Source organism: Nanorana parkeri, unplaced genomic scaffold (assembly GCF_000935625.1).
Source record: "Nanorana parkeri isolate BGI_ZX_2015 unplaced genomic scaffold, ASM93562v1 scaffold390, whole genome shotgun sequence".
Lineage (NCBI taxonomy): Eukaryota > Metazoa > Chordata > Amphibia > Anura > Dicroglossidae > Nanorana > Nanorana parkeri.
This window is the reverse complement of record NW_017306658.1, coordinates 93,877-108,168: the sequence shown is the minus strand read 5'-3', so window position 1 is coordinate 108,168 and position 14,292 is coordinate 93,877.

The following is a 14,292-nucleotide window of genomic DNA, read 5'->3' as shown; positions in this document are numbered from 1 at the left end:
TGGGGTGGGGGGGGGGATCACCCAGAAATAATGAAAAGGAAAAAATGTAGACAGGTAAGGAATAGAAGAAAGGTAGTAGTATCCCTCATACTAATGGTGGTGGTTGTGGGTCCCACCTCATATCAACAGTCATTACTTTTAGCAGCAATAGGGGCTGTCCCTCCCCCTCATGGCGCCAGAATCGTCCCGAAATTCAAGGCACGCCAAATTCCCTGATAGCTCGTTGGGTCAATATTGGGGTGGCGATACACGAGCCAAGGCTCCCAGATACCCAGAAATGTACTATGTGTATCCTCTAGGATACTGGAAAGGCGTTCATTAAGCATTACATGATCTAGTCTATTGACGAATTCCACATACGAGATTTGTTGCTTCTTCCAGTTGCCCGCCATAGTTAACTTGGCTGCTAGAAAAATTAAGGGCGACAAGGCACGCTGTGGCTTTGTCAGCCCAGGTATAGATAAATGGAAGAGGGCGTATTGTAGGTTTCTGGAGACATATGTATGGAATAGGGAGCTAATCAGTTTGAATATCTTAATCCAGAAGCAAGTAGCTAATGGGCATCGCCACCACACATGCACCATATCCCCCACTTCCCTGCAGCCTCGAAAACAAGCATTTGATGAAGAAGGGAAAAGGCACGCCACCCGCGCTGGTACCAGATACCACCGCATTACCACTTTATAGGCTACCTCTGCGTTGGTAACATTGATAGAGCGGCTCGCCATATTCCCCCACATCTGTCGCCATTCCTTCAGAGTCCACTTCTGTTGCAGCTCCCACTCCCATCCTCCCACATACTTATGATCGGTATAGCTAGCCAGCCTGTTCAGTTGGGAGTACAGAATTGTTCCTAGGCCCGGGCCCTCTGGTGAGTGGAGACAGACATGTTCAAAACTGGTAAGTAAACGGGTAGGGTCTCTCCTCTTAATTGGAGATCCAATGGTGGAGTTGGATATACCTGTAACGCTCTGCATCCGGTATCTTATTATGTTCCTGGAGATAGCTCCATGAAGGAAGGGTAGGGGAGCGTAGAAGATCCAGTACTATATGAAATCCATTATTCGTCCACCATTGCAAAGCTCTGGGATTATCCATACTCGGTTTGAACAATGGTTGAGTCAATAAGGGGAGAAGTGGTAGATACGGGGAGATAAGGTCCGTAGAGTACTTAATAGAGTCCCAGTCTCTTAAAGCATGCAACATAAGAGGACTCAAATGTTTGGGCCTGTCACAGGGTGGAAGCCAAGGTAATGCAGATAGGGGTAGAGGGGAGCAAGTTGGGATTTCCAGCATGAGCCATAGTGGGGGGAACTTGCGTTGGTGTATAGTAATCAGTGGTAGGATCTGGAAAGCTCAATAATACAGCATTATGTTGGGGAGGCCTATCCCCCCATCCTTTTTATGTTTATATAGGGTGGCCCGAGCCACTCTGGCTTTACGTGGTGCCATAGAAACTGGAGAATACTCCGCTGCAATGAACGCATAGCGTAAGAAGGTATTTGTACAGGCAAGGTCCTAAAATAATATAGAAGTTTGGGCAAGAGTGTCATTTTTATAGCTGAGACCTTACCCAACCACGGGAGGTTGTATGGTAACCATGACGTGAGTAACTGTTTTAAAGCTTTGAATAACGGAAAGTAATTTGTGGAATATAGGGTATCATAAGAGGCAGTAATCCTAATGCCTAGGTAACGTATAGAAGATTTAGCCCATTCAAAGGAAAAGTAGGTACTAAGGCTGTCGTACATTGATTTGGGGAGATTGACATGCAGTGCAGCGGACTTCTCCCAGTTAACTGTTAGCCCAGAGATAGTAGAAAATTGCTGAAGAAGGTTGAGAAGATTAGGTACTGTGGTGTGCGGTTGCGTCAGGGTGAGCATAACGTCATCAGCGAATAGGCTAGCTTTATATTCCACTCCAGCTAATTCAACCCCTTTAATGTTTGGGTTCGAACGGATTAGGATGGCCAGGGGTTCAATCGCCAAAGCAAAGAGGGCTGGGGACAGGGGGCAACCTTGACGTGTTCCTTTCCTTATTGGGATCTCCTGAGAGAGGTGGCCTAAATACTTCACTTGGGCCGCCGAATTAGAATACAAAACTTGCAGCCAGGTTAAAAATGAGCCTCCAAAACCCCATCTATGTAGTATATAGTACAAATAGTCCCAGGAGATGGAATCAAAGGCTCTCTGAAGGTCTAGCGACAAAAGGAAACCAGGAATGTTCCGAGATTGGAGTGTATGGATCAGGTGGACTTTTTTGCAGATGTTATCTCCTGCCTGTCTACCTGGTATGAAACCTACCTGGTCTCTGTGGATGACATAGGGAAGTATAGAATTAAGGCGGGTAGCCAATATTTTGGTGAGGATCTTGAGGTCGGGATTTAATAGGGATATGGGTCTATAATTGCTGGGACTGCTTGGGTCTTTGTCAGGTTTAGGTATCATTGAGATATAAGCTATAAGGGAAGAGGAATGTAGTAACTTAGGGGCTAACAGCGAAGCAAGTTTCTTGTAATAAAGGGCTGAGAAGCCATCGAGGCTGGGGGGCTTGGAGGACTTGAGATTTTTAATAGCCACAAGAATTTCTTCGGTGGTAATTTCCAAATTGAGGCCATCCAAGTCCCCCTGTGACACCCGTGGGAGCACAACATCCCTCAGGATATCATCAGTGTGCTCTGGCTTGAAAGCTCGGGAGGTAGCATATAAAGAACTGAGGTTATCCTGAAAGGATGACAAAATCTTTTCGGGGTTAGCTGACATGGTACCACCGGGGGTATGCAGCCTGATGGGGGCTGGGCTGTTGGGCAATGTGTTCAGTTTCTTTGCCAGTAGAGAGCCTGGCTTGTTGCCCTTGAGTAAAAACGATGTTTAGACCACCATGCTTTATCTGTGCTCTGATCCAGTAAGAGGTTCAGTTCCGCTTTAACTGAATTCAGGCGTGCCAGGATCTTACTGTCAAATTTATTTTTCAGAGACCTATCTGGTGTGTCTAGCTCAACCTGCAAAGCGTCTACCTTTCTCGATCTTTATTTTTTACGTCGAGTGGCAAGCTCAATAAGTTGCCCTCGCATCGTGACTTTATGAGCTTCCCACAAGGTCACAGGAGAAACAACCGACCCCTCGTTGAGATCAAAGTATTGCTTGGCATATGAATCGATAATAGTCATGTTCTCCACAGTGGAGAATAGGGACTCATTAATCCGCCAATGTCCGTGGCCCCTGGTACCCCCCTCTAGTCGGAACGTGATTACATAAGTGGCATGATCAGACAACAGTATTGCCTTAATTTTGGCCGATATAAAGTTGGCTAAAAAACTTTGGAAGGTAAAGACATGGTCAATTCTACAGAAGACTTGATGCGGATTAGAATAAAAGGTATAGTCTTTAGTCATTGGGCTGAGTTCCCGCCAAATATCCACTAGCTGGAAGTTATTTATAAGGTTCCGGAGGGCCGGGTTATCAAGCGGTGGTGACTCGACCACTCCCGGAGTATGTCACTTTTTTGTTTTATCCATGCTGGGGTTAATTACCATGTTGGTATCCCCGGCAAGGAACAATAGGCCCTTAGCATGGTGTGCTACCACTTGGAGTAAATGGGACAAAAATCTAAGTTGGTGATTATTTGGGGTGTAGTAAGCTATAAAGGTAACTTCCACATCAAATAAAGTACCCACAAGGAGCAACTACCGGCCCGTAGGATCGGCAATCTCCGAGAGGCACACAAGCGGTATGGATTTCTTAAATGCAATCAAAAGCCCCCTCTTCTTCTCTGTGAAGTTGGCACAATAAAATTGGGGGTAGTTTTTATGTAGATAGCGAATCTCGTTTCCTGGAGGCAGACTATGTCCGCATGGTTGGAGGAATAGTAAGAGAAGGCTTTATGACGTTTGGATGGCGAGTTGAACCCCTGGACATTGTGAGATATCAATGTGAACTTACTAGCCATATGATAGATTGAGAAGGAACAACACCTTTGGAGTCAGTCGCACACCACAGTGGAGATGCGTGTAGGGAGCGTGATGTCCTGTTGAGGGGAACCGGAGCTGCAACTCTACGAGGGACCCGGGTACTAGGTTGTAGTATGAAGGAGGGAAATCTTCAGGAAAAAAGAAAACATAGGTTAAGACAAACAAAAACATGGTAATCCAAGCAGGGGCCGGGGTAACAGACAATGGGGAAGGTAAAACCTTTCCCATTGTATGTCATTGTGGGAGGCGAGTTTCCACAGACCCCCAGGGAAAGCAATAATGTATAACACCTAAATGGGACTATGGCGCCCAGGTCCATAATGCTTGTAAAGATAAAGAAGCTTATGTCATAACCACTGGGTACCAGGTTAGTACGGTAAGCCGCCAGGGAAAATGTACCACTGTGGTAATATTCTGAACTAAAATATACTATGCAAAGTCATAGGTAGCACAAATCCCCACAGAGTCTGTCAAACTCCGCTGCTGGTAACGCTTCTATAACAGTAGTAACATTACAAGAGCAATGGCAGGAGCTGCGGAACTGCGTCAGCGAGAGTGAATCAAAGTTAACAGTACAGTAACTGTTTCACAGGTAATCAGGCAATATGTGAGCATGTCAATCTGGTAGATGAACAATAGCAATAGTGGTACGATATGTTCTGTTCTCTGAGCACATCCAGGAATTGTTTCAGTTCTCTACGTCATTGAATCGTGGTTGGAGACAGATCTGCAAATACTTGGTATGAGTGACCTTGGAATTGCAGGTGCTGCTTCTCCCGCGCTGCACGCAAAATGACTTCCTTAGTTTTGTAGTAGGTGAACTTGATGATGACATCTCTTGGCGGTCCGTCACAGCGTCTCTGGGCCAGGGCCCTGTGGATGCGGTCGAATTCCATCGGGTCAATTGGTATAGAGGGGACAAGCTCTTGAAAAAGAGCCGTAACTGAGGATGTTAAGTCCTCCATGAATTCAGGCAGGCCTCTAATTCTGAGATTTGCTCGGCGGGCCCTGTTCTCCATATCCTCCAATTTATCCAATGCCACTGACAGCTTATCAGAGAAAGTGTCCATGTCCTTCTCCTGTGACTCAACTACTGTGATCACATTGTCAATTTTTTGTTACAGGAGGTCTGTGCGGGCCCCGATCTCTCTGATCTCTTTGGTTAATGTGGCTGCAAGCTTGGTAGTGGCCGCCTGCAATTCTGTTTGCAGCATACTGCGGAATTTATCCAGCAGTGCCACATCCCGGACACACTCCTGATTTTCTGCAGGGGTGAGGGTTAGGCTATCTAGGGAGGACGAGTCAAATCCCTCTGGGGCTGAGGACAGTGAAGCCCTCATGTCCTCATGGCCCAGTGCGTCCGCCACCTCGGATCCTCTCAGCCCAAGGACGACTCGCGGCTCCTTCTGCTTTTTGTCACGTTGCATTACACTTCTTCGAGCTGCGGGGGATACCGCAGATGTTCCCGGCCAGGTAGGCTTAAATTAGGTGAGCTTACAGGTGCATGTGAAGGCTTTCCCAGGGATCGGTGGCCGGAGCACGCTCAGACCGCGGCTATCTTGGTCGGCAGCTCGCCACGTCCCTATCATTCACCAGATTTAACTACTTGATATGAATAAGATTGCTACCACACCATACCATAAACTTTCGTTTATTCGAAGGCATCTTTTATGTTTTTTGTTTATTTGTGTTAGGAACATTGTAATGCTCTGGGAATAAATCTACAACTTGCTGTGTGTTTTCTGTATTGAAATTGCAATGGATGACCGCAGATGACAAAGAACCAAATGGCCCATTTTCCAAGAAACCTTGAGTCAGGATGCTGAAAACAATGAAATGCTTATGGGAGTTCTAGCCTTTCCCCGCTCTGCAAAAATATGTTTTTGTTACTGTGGTGTCCCTTTTAGATATCTCCCTTGACTTTCTGTCTTGGCAGCAGTGTTGTTACCAAGACAGGAAGTGAGGAGATTTCTCTTTGGCAGGACCCTAGACAGCAATAAGAAATTAGCTGGTTTTGCAATCCTTAATCACACTATACACACTATACAAATATATATAACAAACATATAAATTTTTTGGGAAAGAAGTGAATTAAGATTATTAAGTACAATGATGTGGCTTTTGATATACAGATAATACATTTGTACCTATTTAAATGCGTTTTAAAATGGCAAATAATGCAAACAATAGTCACTTCAGTCCAATTTAATCCATAACTTTCTATTATGCTTTAGATGAGCAGGTAAGGGCTAGAGCCTTAGGAATAGGATAGGAAGTGACTAAAAAGCTCTCCAACAGGGACACAGATTTTAAAAAAGACACAGATATTTATAGTGGGGAAGCATTAGAACTTCTGACAGTGTTTTTATTGCTGTCTGTGCTTTCCTGTCAAAGAGAGAACTGTTCTCATCACAGGTACAGGACAGGGGTGAAATCTTCTCAATGGTATCACAGACAGAAATAAAACATAAAAGAAAGTGTAACTCTCCACTCCATCTAAAAAAAATATTTTAGTCTGAAATTTATTTTTCAGAGGTTTCATTTTTAGAGTTAGATTAACATAATGGGGTTGATTTACTAACCTTATAAACACGCAACGAACAAGTATACACCTTTGTAGTGTGTTCCCTCCCAGCATGATCTATTGGTGGAATCTAGACACCTCTGTAGTGTGTACACACCCAGCAGGTGTGTTGTGCAAAGCCCTGCATGAATTGCAAGGTAATGTTGTGTAAATTAGCTCTACATTGTGTTGCTTGCGTTGATGAATGCAGGAATGTAAATGCATGAGCTAACCATTTTTGTCTAAACTGTGAAGCAGCATTATATATGCATCATGTTCATGATTTTTCCATATATGGCATTAGTGGAAATATGCTTTTAGAGACTTTTTGGTTGATAAATACGTTTTGCTGTGTAAAAATCACACACACCTAGTGCGTGCGTGTGTTTAGGTTAGTAAATCACCCCCATAGTCTTAGTGATTGGGTAGGTTGAGAGTCAATGGGTATTTTTTTTGGGTAGGTTAGGTTTGTTGGTTTGAGGAGGGATATGGTTATAGAGTGATACTTTAGCTCTCCCCCTACCCCAAAGTTCTCCCTCTCTGAAATCCTCCATGTTGGCTATCATTCAGCTCAAACCCTTTATATTTCTTAGAACCTTTGGGACATATATAATCAACTGAGTTATTAATTTCACCTTCCTGGCATGGTCCTTTCAAGGGAGTCTTACTTTTGTGATAATGTTTCTTGTAGTGTACATTTCAAGATGTAGACTAGAGGACACCACCTAAAACTGGTAGAAAAAAAATTCAAACACAAGGGGCGTAGGGGATTCTTCTCAGTTCGCGCGGTTAGGGTCTGGAACTCACTGCCGCAAGCAGTGATTTCAGCTAATAGTCTGGAATCATTCAAGAGGCTTTTGGACGATTTCCTGAGAAACGGTAATATACAGGGGTACAAGTACTCCTAAAAACGAGATGACGCGAGGATCTTTACACCCACACACACACACAATGGGTTGGACTTGATGGACATATGTCTTTATTCAACCTCAAATACTATGTAACTATGTAACTATGTAAGATTACAGAAGAAGCATTAAAACTCCATCTGCTTGCAGACGTCATGGGTAGAAGAGGAGAGTGAGGAATGAGGGAGCAGGAGGAAGGGTTTTAGCACTAGAGTCCCAGAGAAATATAAGAATCCAGTAAGTGATTTATCTTGCCAGCACACAACCAGAAGGGAAATATTCTCCCAGCAAAAATTAATGGCCAAGCTATGCAAAAGTAGCAGTTGACTGCCTGTATTTACTTCTTCCATACATCATAGTACATGCTACTATATAAGATATATAGGTTGTACATCAACAAATGAATGGCGGCCCCAGTAGCTCAGTGTTGTATTGCACTGTTTGCACAACTAAGAGAATGTGTGAGTTTCTGCTTTATGCTCATCTTTACTTACAGTCAGATTTTCCTTACTAATGGTTTACCTCTCTCTCTGGTTTTCAAGATGAACACATTTCAGTGAGAGTTTGTATTTGCCTTAAAGTATGACCCTTACATTCTGCTTAGTAAGACTATTTTATATCACTTTGAGGGCAGAAGCCATTCTAACTTTTAATAAAACACAGAACAATTCAAGTTTTAAAAAGTTAAGTAGACTTCTTCAAAAGTTTATGCAATATGTCCATTAGTAACTGTCATACTTTATTAACGTGTGACAAGTTTTAATATAGTTTATTTAAGTCCGTCAGATTTCTAACATTTACTAACAGTCAACATATGCTAATTTTGAGCAGTAAAATTGCAAGAATTACATTTCAAGGTATTGGCAGAATGACCTCGTCATTGTCCTTAATGCCAGTCTTTCTCAAGAGATGATCAGCCAATTCCATTTATCATTCTAATTAGGAGGCATGTTGCCAGTCCAATCAGGCTCAATTACTTAGGGCCTCATTAGTGAAATGCATTATGTAACATGTACTTTCAATGAACAAGGTCACTTATAGAACATAAAGTAGTAAGCCAGCAAGTGCATTAGACCGTAGAAAGGTATACCTACATTCTAGAAAACCTTTGGCTAACTTGAAAGGAATCCCCACATGTACAGTCAACATTTCCAGTCATCCATTACTCCACAGTGTATGATCATTTGCAATTAATATTAAAAACCTCTTTAGAAAGGTTTATGGGAGAGGATATTTCATACATTGACTTTATACTTTGATATATGCTCTGTTCATAGAACAATAAATTATAGAGCAACTACTTGACCAGATTGAGGTCGCTGGCACGAGTTGTGTTCACATTAAAAAAGAACACAGCTGTTGTGCTAAGCTTAGAATCTAAGGAAAACATGTGGGCACAATGCATATGTAGACAAATTAAAGTTTAAGATTATTTAACAGAGCAAGATGGTGTGGGATCAACATAGAGAGGCTATAAGTTGACAAATAACTTTGTGTAGGTTTTTTGAGTATTGCCATAACTATATTTTACTGTGATAAATATATAGGACATCACAAGTTCCTAATTGGACCCCACATCCCTTAATTTTTACTTGTAGCTATGCCTTAAACCTGTGTTAATTAGGGTTTTTGGTGTCCTATTCAATAAAAATATATATCCTCATGTACAGTATGTTTCAAGTTTCTCACAATTCAATGATAAGGCATAATGCAAACTGCAAATTTTTTTCATTAATCAATAAATAAGAATATTTCAATAAATAAGAATATGTATCAGTCAATGGCTTTGTTCTATAGAACATGCATTTTTTAATGCAAATTATATTTGTTATTGCACATTAGAACTCTGCATCTTCCCCTAAATCTGATGAAATTCAAAACTGTACATCAAAACTGGGAGCATCTATGTATGATCGCTGCGAAAAAAGCTATACTAACAAATTGGCTAAACCCCGCTCCCCCTGCCTTATCGCCCCTGAAAAACCTCACACACAAATTGATGTCACTAGATAAATTAGATGCCGATCTCAACCAAACTCTTGCAACTAAGTTCTTTACCACCTGGACCCCGTTTCTACTGACTGAACTAGATCTAGGACAGCTTAAAGAGTTGATGTCCTTATTTCAGGACACAAAATGGTTTCTCGCCTCGAAGGCCACTGGCTCTCTGGGTGCGTTAGATATCCTTTAACGTTCCAATATATGATTCTTACTACTAATACAGCTACAACTCCACTTGTCACTCTACTAGTCCTAGTCACTATATTTTACTACTCACCCCTACTACTACCTGTAATAGATCTGCTACACTTACCTCCCCCGCGTCTCGCACACTGAGGGTAGCTTCACCCCCGGTCTGTTGACATCACACTGCTCCACCCTCCTCCTCATCTTAAGCAGCAAGGGTTCACTTGTCTGGTGTTCCTGCAATGAGTGCGGACACCGGACAAAGATCCCTGCAGACCCAATCTCCATCTTGATTGATAGGCTGTCCCCAGGGAACTCTCCTGAGCCTATATACCCTGATCCTACTGGTGCTTCACATCACAACACTGCTGCTATACTAGGCTCTATAACCAGGATACAGACTCCAGGATTGCATTTGCCTTTGAACCAGTGTACTCCTAACTGCAAGTATTGATTACCCCAGCTGTTACTTGCTTATACAACTTAATTGACTTTGCTCTTATGTGAAGTGAACATTACAAACACCACCGTTTAGCCTTGCCATACAAACATGCGTGATAACTGCACTTGTGATGTTAAGTGAACATTACAAACACCACCGCTTAACCTTGCCATACAAACTTGTGTGATAACTGCACTTGTGATGTGAAGTGAACATTAAAAACACCACCGTTTAACCTTGCCGTACAAACTTGTGTGATAAATGCACTTGTTATGTGAAGTGAACATTTCAAGTACCGCCATTTGACCCATCCTTGCTTAAAATTATTGTTGAACTACTGTATGAAGTGAAGTGAGTGTTTCTTAGACTTGCTGGAAGGAGATCCGGAGCTGAGTTCCATCTCTGAACATAAGAGGTATTACACTACCTTAGCTAAAAGTCCCATGAATTGATTGTGAAGGTATTTGATATTGTTCTGCACTATTGATGTTACTTTAAATAAACATTACATGCTAAAAAAAAAAGGAAAACTATGTGGGTTACCAGACCAATGTATCAATCTACATATTCCAAAAGGGTTTGGGGAAATTGTGCAGAAATAGGTAATATTTCATACTATCCGTTTGCCATCTTGCCTAGTATGTCTTCAGCATTGCCTGGAGGTGTTGAAGGGATGCTACCATGTGAGGAAAGTCATTAATTTCCTCGCAGAGTGTTCTCTATAAGATTTTTTAAAAGTTATTTGCCAGAAATGGGCTTTTAATAGGGCAGTTCTGCCCTAATCCAATTCTGCCTCTCTTCCGCTTTTTTAAGCCATTTGTGTTATGTTTAAAAAAAACAGCTGTCAACAGAAAAAAGAAGAACACAGGACAGGACTGTGAGGCGCCACATTGTTTTTGGTGGTCTCTGCCACCTATGTAAATATAGGAGCATAATGACATATTTAAAACAGCTATTCACAAACTGGGAGCACTGGGCTGTAAAGTTTGCAGAATTTAAGCAAATATATAGATCCTATGCAGGGATAGCCTCAAGCAACATAGTTTTTCAATACATGTTCATGCATTCATGTACTATTTTGAACTTGCACTTGAAAAGTGACTGCATTAAAATAAAAATAAAAAACTTTAGCTCTGCTTTACCTTCCCCCCAAAAAAATTGAGGCACTGTAAGGAATCGCTAGGAAAGTTAAGAGTTCAAAAACAAAATAAGGAAAAAAATAGAAAAGAAAAATAGCTGAAAATATAAAGCAGAACTTGAATTAAAAAAATAGAAAAAAAAGATATATAGACCCAAGAAAATAAAATTATCACAGACCAGAAAAAGTCCATCATTCGTCTCTCTGCCACATATGTTCTCACAGAGCAAATAATCTTAGTGGATGTTCTTTTTGCACCAGCTTCCTCTAAAACTGTATCCTATTGTGATGCCTTAGTGGAATCCAATTGGTTAATGGAATCAAAACTTTTCTGGTACCAGAGTTGTAATCTTGGTATGGTTACAATCTATCGCTAAGCATGTGGTAATATAATCAACCAGCAACTATAATGGTTTCTGGTGAATGTTTTTTTTTTTTAAACTGATGTTTTATTTCTACTTTTCTATTTTACTACTTATACTGTATACATCTATGCCTTAGAAATACATATTTAACACAAAGGGTGCCAATGCCACTGGATTCACAGAACACTATGAAGGGAATGTATAAAAACTGGAGCAGACAAATTCTGGAGCAGCCGTGCATGGCAACCAATCAGCTTTTCTGTTTTATTTTTAAATCTTAACTGAAGAGAGAAGCTGCTCCAGATTTTGTCTGCTCCAGTTTTGATTAAAAAAGAAACTGTTTCCTTTTAGAATCCGTCAGATTAAAATGTTGAATGGAGCAGTCTGGACAGGAAGTGTAATAATTTTACCTTTATGTGATGGATCTCAGATGCGGAATGCACTGGGATGTGCTTCAGTCATACGTTCACTCAGATACAGATGGAATGTCCCTGCGCAATGTTCAGTCACAGAGATAACCTGTAATGCTTCTTACATATATAATGTGACAGTTTTGTAAGGGGATAACTCCATTGGGGTAATCAAGCAGTCCTGTATTATGCCATACAGGTAGGTAATCACACAAAAGTCATTGTCATGGAGTAAATTAGGAAGATCTATGACCTGTATTACTGCATACAGATAAGTATATTAGTCTCCTTGTTTAGTATCACGGAGAGGGAGTAGATATAGGATTGTAGAAAGTCTCTGACCTGTATTAAATCATACAGGTAAGTATATAAGTCTCTTGGTTATGGCTCACTGAGAGGAAATGGATAAAGGAACTCAGAAAGTCTATGACCTGTATTACATCATACAATTGTATAATAAGTTTGGTGGTACTTGCGATTAGGACAATCCTCAGTGGAGCCATGGAGGTTTGATGTGGGAATGTTAGTACCCGCAGAGATTGTGGGTCAAGCTGTATCCATGTGAGATGCACTCAGGGAATAGTGCTTACTGAAGTCAGCAGCCAACTTGCAAAATGGTGAGTGCACAGGTGTCAGCAGTAGTGATGAATGATGATGAGTGCACATCATCATTTACCATTCACTGGTTTATGTGGGTGAAACCATTAATGCCTTTAAAAAACGCTATCAAAAACATAAAAGCGATATTAAATTGGCTATTGAATATACGACACAAGGAAAGGATATTGACCCAAATAAGCCAGTGGCTACACACTTTGCCCAATTAAATTATCAGATACATGAATTAAAAGAGATGGTTATTGAACATGTGCCGAGACCCCATAGAGGAATAGGGATAATCTATTATTACGTAGGGAAGCCTTTTGGATCCATACGCTCAATACCGCTAAACCAAAGGGACTTAACACCGCCTTATCCCTAACTTGTTATCTGATAGACTAATTTCTTTATAGCATTAATTTGTTATCTATATATTTTTTATATATTTTTTGTTTTTGTTGTGTTCTTTTTTGACTGTATGCACCAGTCATACACTGATATGAATGACCCCATCTAATTGATTGATATTTTACATTAAAAGCGATTTTGTATTTTTATACTATATAATATTTATATTGATAAATTTAAGATAGTTATTCTTTCTTTATATATTTCCTCTTTTTCCGGGTTCATTATCTTCTGTGGTCTGACTGGTGCTACTTTTATATGTTGGGCTGTTCTTTTTGTTATTGGCTCCATATGTGCTATATTTGTATTTCATTATATGCACCTCTGTTTATGTTTGTCATTTTTAGTTTGTCTCTTTATTTTTCATTATTAATTTTTCTGACCCAGGAGTAGTGACTGCTGTGCCTGCATACTGGCTGCATTGGCTATCTGCCGCTGTGTTTGAACCGGCCGTATTTATGCTATGATAGCCCCGACGCATGCACCCTTAACGTCCGAGAGGCCTATTCTCCTGTCTCCATAGCGACCTATGAAGCTTTCGCTCTGGACGCACCATCTGTGATGCGTAGTCTTAGCGCATGCGCCATGCGATCTTTGAGAGCTGTGTCCTCTTGTTTCCTTAGTGATCTATGACAGGTATCTCCTGCGCCGGCGCCTTGTGGAGGGTTAGACGTACATGTCCATTTACAATTCTACTGCTATCAACTTATGCTTCTATAGTGATGCCGTGATTATGCCGGCCTGATTACAGCACCGGCCTGGATGTCTCAATCGTTGGTATGATCGTTCATTTATTCATTTTGTTTTTTGTTTTCTGCTTTCCTGTCATTTCTTGATATTTAAATATGGCGTTTTTTGCCGCCGTTATGACGTCACTGGGGGTGTGTTTTTTAATAATTGATTAATTACAGGGGATATATATGTGGTGTATGATGGTCACTATATTGTCACGTTTTCTGCCTTGAGGAAGGGACCCTGCACGGCCCCGAAAACGTCGGTTCTTTTTGGATTTATGTGACGCTTTTGTCCAATAAAAGGACATATTTAGAACTAAAGTCCACAGTACTTCTCCCGCCATCAATGCTACATTCTCAGACTTCTTTTCTGCTTACATCTTCACCCAGGCTTCTTCCAGGTGCATCATCCATCTTGATTGACCAGCCCAGGATGATGTAACTCCTACACATTTCAGCATGAAGCCCTGGCAGGATTGTACACTGATCTGTGCATGTGCAGCTCTGTGTACAATCTTTAGAGACTTGCTAGCAGGCAGGTAAGCTTTCGTTGCAGAGGAGAAATAC